Source organism: Akebia trifoliata, chromosome 13, assembly GCF_017979445.1.
Source record: "Akebia trifoliata isolate Shusen 1 chromosome 13, ASM1797944v1, whole genome shotgun sequence".
NCBI lineage: Eukaryota > Viridiplantae > Streptophyta > Magnoliopsida > Ranunculales > Lardizabalaceae > Akebia > Akebia trifoliata.
Genome location: NC_141387.1, coordinates 21,129,444 through 21,135,443, shown reverse-complemented (window position 1 = coordinate 21,135,443; position 6,000 = coordinate 21,129,444). Strand labels below are relative to the sequence as shown.

General features: G+C 34.4%; 1 pseudogene; it reads right to left on the bottom strand.

The window, feature by feature from the left end:
• Positions 1 to 2,442: 2,442 nt before the first annotated feature.
• The window catches only part of LOC147388068 (uncharacterized), a 46,117-nt pseudogene continuing 42,559 nt past the window's right edge, over positions 2,443 to 6,000 (bottom strand).

The window sequence follows — 6,000 nt, the reverse complement described above, 5'->3', positions numbered from 1 at the left end:
TTCCAATTGAGGCATAGAAGGCTCACGTAGGCCCGAATCTAGATGGGATCCAACTTTAGTTTTATATCCGCACACAGGCTACTAGCGATCAGAAGAGATTTTTTTATTGATAATATCTTTTTAGGTTATATGTATTCAATAGTTTAGGAAACTCTTAACCTGTCATTATCACCATGTAATACACTCATTTATGTCCTATTTTTGCTACTATGTGTGACCCTTCCCAGTTAGGACCGAACTTTCTACTATTTTTCTCTTCTATATTCTGGAATACTCATGCGACATTAGGTTTCTTTCTTTGAATCGCTTGTGGCGGACTCTCTTATTAAAGTGATTTTGCAGCTTCTTATGATAACTTTAGCCTTATCAATGCCGCTTCTCATTTTTCTTCTAGCAAATCTAATTCTACGATTATCTGTTGGTTGTTCTGGTCAGTCTGTACTATTCTTGATCTTATTATGGGAAAACTATTTTCTGTTGGTATCACTACCTCCATTCCATAGGCCATAGCGAATGGAGACATCCTTGTAAAGGTTCTAGTAGTTGTCTTGTAGGCCCATAACACACTATGGAAGACTGCTATCCATCTTCTCTTTGCTTCTCCAAACCTCTTCTTTAACACTTTTATTAGTATTTTGTTTGTGGTTTCAACTTGTCTATTGCCTTGTGGATACTGTGGCATGGAAAATATCTACGTTGTCCCATACTCTCTACAAAAATCGTTGATCCACTCTCCTGTAAATTATTTTCCATTGTCTGATATTAAAGTATATGGCAAACCAAATTGACAGATTATGTTATCCGATATGAACTTCTAGACCTCTTGTTAGCGAATTCTAGCTAGAAAAAGTATTTTCGCCTACTTGGTAAAGTAATATATCGTCACCAACAAACGGTTAAGGGCTGATAAGGGAATTGAGCTGTACTGCTAGCTGTCAGATGATTATTCCATGTCTTTGGCAATTATCGTAATACTTGATGTGTAGACCTATGTCCTTCTACAAATATGGCCAGAAATACCCTTGGGAGAGTATTTTTTGAGCCAAACAACTTTCTTTTCAATGATCCTTGTAATCTCCTTCGTGGATCTCGTTCAACACGTACTTTGCCTCTCCTAGCGTTAGGCAATATCGGAGTGGCCCTCCTATTAACTTCCTGTATAATTTTCCATCCAGGATAGTATATCTCTTTGCCCTATTCTTCATGCATCTTACCTTTTTTGGATCATCTGGCAACATCTTTCACTACAGGAAGGTGAAAATTGGGCTCATCCATCCTTGATCTCCTATTACAACTATCACACTGACCAATTCTGGCTCATCTATAATAGGTATTTCCTAGTAGTACTCTAGTCTCACTTCTCTAGGTCGAAGTATGACAGACCTGATTTTTTTTAGGTAGAACTGCATCATGGGATCTTGTGTTTTGAACATCCTCTTGACATGGTTAACTACTAGTTGTAAGTCACTATAGACTGTGGCCTCAATTACCCCCAATCTTATCAATGAATTGAGGCCGAGCAATATTGCCTCATATTTTGCTTCATTATTTGATGCTCTGAATCTCAGTCTGACTGTCTTTTCTATATTGGAACCATCAGGAGTGATTAACACCACTTTTATTTTTATCTTTCTATGATGAAAACCCATCCACATAGACTCTCGATCCTAGATGGTTGTTTGCTGCTTGCCCTTTTTCTGTATGTTCTAGCTGTTCTACCAGCAAATCTACTATACCCTCAACTAGAAAGCATGTTAAGAAATTTGCCACTACATGGCCTTTTAGTGAAACTCTGGACTTATATTCAAGCCCAAACCCTATTAGCTGTACCACCTATTTTGCCATTCTGCCCGATCTCTTCGTATTTCCTAAGACAGATTTCAAGGGGTATTTTGTGATGACTTGTACTTAGTACACCTGGAAGTACAATCTCAAGCTTAAAGTAGTGTAAACCAAAGCTAATCCCATCTTCTCAAATCTGGAATAACATGTTTATGTATCAATGAAGGTCTTACTCAGGAAGTAGATGGGCTGTTATGCTAGTGTCCTAGTCCTGACCAAAATTGAACTGAGCGTGCATTCATAAATCACTAAGTACAACCCTAGTTCCTCTATTACTTCTGGTTTGGTGAGTATAGAAAGTCGGCCCAGCTATTTCTTCAGCTCTACGAAGGCTCGCTTACATTTTTCTGTCCACTCGAACTTCGTGTTCTTTTACAATAGCTGGTACATAGGCCTGTATTTATTTGAAAATCTAACTATGAATCTATTAAAGGCTGCGATCCTTCCTACCAACTTTTGGACTTGTTTCAGTGTTTTTGGGGAGGGCATCTCTCGTAATTCTCTAATCTGGTTTGGATTGGCTTTTATACCTCTCTTTGTAACCAAGTAGCCTAAGAACTTCCCCGAAGTTAACACAAAAGTGTACTTCTTCGGATTGAACTACATCCCAACCTTCCTCACTCGTGAAAAGACCTCTTCCAGATCAGCAAAGTTATCTTCCTTCTTTTTGCTCTTTACCAACATGTCATCAAAATATATTTCCATGATCTTCTCTAACAGACCTTTGAAGAACTCTGTTACTAGCCTCTGATAAGTTGCTCGTACACTTTTCAACCCGAAAGGCATAACTTTGTAGTAGTAAAGACCTTGCTCGGTGATGAAGCTTATCTTCTTTTGGTCTGATAGGTTAAGTTGTATCTGATTGCAGCTTGAATAACCATCCATAAAGGACAGCCTTTCGTGACCTGAAGTCTCATCTACCAACTAATCTATCCTTGACATAGGAAAGTTATTCTTAGGGTAAGCCTTATTTAGATTTGTAAAGTCAATACAAACTCTAACTTTTCCATTCTTCTTTAACACTGCCATAACATTTGCTATCCAATCAAGAAGCTGCATTTTTCTGATAAAGCCTACTCTGATCAACTTGTTCGCCTCTTCATTTACCGCTTCTCTAAACCGAGGTGTTAATTTCTTTGGCTACCATTTTACTAGCTTGACAACCAATTCTACATACAAATGGTAGCAAATTACTTCAGGGTTGATCTCCAACATTTTTTCTACGGACCAAGCAAAAACATCTTGGTTTTTCTTCAGGCAATTTGTTAGCTCTTTCAGCTCTTCTGAGGCCAATTTTGGTTCTACCCTAATCTGCCCACCTTTCTCTACATCCATCATCTGGACGTCCTCCAAGCATAAGCTCCTCTTTACCTAGCATGCACACCTAGGCTGCTAATTGATCCCCTCATATATCATATTTTTCTTGCGACGTTGGGAACCTCAAGACCTGGTAATACGTTAAAGGAACATCTCTCATCTCATGTGTTCACCGCCTACCTAGAATCGCATTGTATGGGAAACTCGCTTCGATGACTATAAACATCCTAGAACATTGAAAAACGACTTAAAACGCAAAAAGTCCTCTCCGAAGGCAAAAAGGTACTTTTACAATTTTAATAATTAAAATTTTCAAAATTAATAATTAAAACATTAAATAATGTAAAGTGAAATCCTAAATAAAATTAAATTTTTTTAAGTCAAGTCAATCAAGTAAGACTTAAGTCAAAATCCTAAAATCTAGTCAATCAAGTGAGACTTAAGTCAAAATCCCAAAATCTAGTCAATTAAGTGAGACTTAAGTCAAAACCCTAAAATCAAGTCAATCAAGTAAGACTTATATCAATACCCTAAATTCTAGTCAATCAAGTGAGACATAAGTCAAAACCCTAATCAATCTAATAAGACCAAAGTCAAATCCTAACCTTAATAGAATTCTAATTAAACTCTAAAACTATCAAAAAGAAACATAATTTAACTCTATCTAAAAATCTCTTAAAAAAATCTATAAATAGGGGTCTCCACACCCTAATCTCGTATCCAAGAGAAAATCCTAGAAAAAGTAGGTCGAGGAGCCTCCCCAAGCTTCTCAAAACCCTAATTTTGAAGTCCTAACCCCTTACCTATCATCCAACCCCCAACTTTTTTTCAAAAAACACCCAAAAACCCTTCTAAAATACCTAGAAATTCATAAAAAAAAGCCAAAAAACTCATAGATCTAAGAAGAAGATACCTTAACTTGGAGATCGGTAGCAGATCCAGTGACAGGAGAATAACAAGAAAGTACATACGAGGATACTCTCCGTTAGTACTGAGGGAATCGTTGTAATCCGTAAGGTAACTTTTTTTATTATTATTATTCATTGTTTTTGGTCTATTTTGCAATGTAATCATTTTTGGGAAGTAGTAGAGACCGACGTTTACTGGGCGGGGTTGGTGCCTAGCACCTTCCAACCCCCGTAACATGATCCCCGATTTCTTTTGTAGATTAGTTTTCCTTATCTGTTTAGAGTCGATGTTTGGTTCCTAGACCGTAATAACTAGGTGACGATTCCCAAACCTCAAAAATCAAAAGCGGATCTGTGCCCCAAGCGAATCGAGGGTGCTTTCACTGGCGACTCCACTGGGAATTATTGACGATCAAATTTGGAAACCCCCAAGTATGGAAACATTGCCATTTAGACCTAGTTTTTTTATGTTTATTTTGTTTATTTTTAGTTTATTTGATTCGTTTATTTTTGGGATTGTATTATATTCTCTTGGCATTATTTTTAGCATATTATTATGGAATATTATTTACTATGATTCAATTTAGGGTCGTTTAGGATGACCCTAAAAAATGTAAGATATTGAGAGGATGATGATGTGGAAAATGGGTGTTGACCCATTTTTATTTGAATTCTTTTTTGGGTTTGTATTATCCGTTATTGGTATCCTTTGATTCGATTTTGGATACTTTGATCTGACGTATAATTTTTGTTATGGTTTAATCTACGGTCATTTGGGATGACCCTAAACAATGAAATATTCAAATTGACATATGAATTGAGGATGGGATGATGTTGAAATTGGCTATAAAAGTTTGGAGAGCATATTCTTGGATGTTTTTTTTTTTTTGTCTCAATTAAAGGTCAATTTGGGAGACTCCGAAATAATCTAATGGTTTAGAGGAAAATAATGAGGTAAAATAGAATGAAGGTTGTTGGAACATAAAGATTTTTTTTTTTAATAAAAAAAACTTTTTTATTTATTTATTTTTATTGTTATTTTTTAATTTTTTTTTTAGGATACATGCTCTTTGATAGTAAATTTTTTTTAAAAAAAAATTTTCAAAAAAGGTTTAAAAAAATTAAATAAATAATGTTAAAAAAAATAAAAATAAAAATTTCTCTTTGTTTCAAATTTTTTTATTTTAAACAATATTCGATTTTTCTCTTAAAAAAAAGAGGAACAATTTTTTTTAAATTGAATTCAATTTTTCTTTATTTCTTTAAAAAAAAGAAAATAAACATTTTTTATACAAAATAGAATTTAGTTTTTCTGAATGTTGCTGTTGTGTGTTGTTGCTGCTGTTGTGTGTCGTTGTTGTTGTTGTGTGTCGCTGTTATGTGTTGTTTGTTGTGTGTGTTGTGTGTTGTTGTTACTGTTGTGTTGTTGTGCATTGCTCGCAGCAACATATACAAAAAAAAAGAGTTCTTTTACGTTTTTTTTATAAAAAAAAAATCAATTTCTTCAGATAAGAGAGAAGTTTTTTGGTGTTGCTCAGCAAAATAAAAATCAAAATTTTTTCTTAAAAAAATAATAAAAAATAATTTTTTTTAAGAATGATCATAATTTATTATCTCGACAATTATCATTTCATTCTTAACTTAATATATTCTTTGAAATCTCAACTTGTTTAAGGTCGCCCAAAATGATCTTTGATTGGACCATAAAGATAAAGCAAAAAAAAATTATTTTGATTCATTCTATGCCGGTTTCAATGTTAAATCTAATTGAATATTCTGTGATTACCCATTTGATATGCCATGATCTGATATATCTTTATGATGTGCATGCTTTGATCTTGAATTGAATATTATGGATGTTGTTTATATTTTGTTTAATATTTGAAATCCATATTGTGATAATATGATCTGGTCCATAGGCCCATTCATCTGA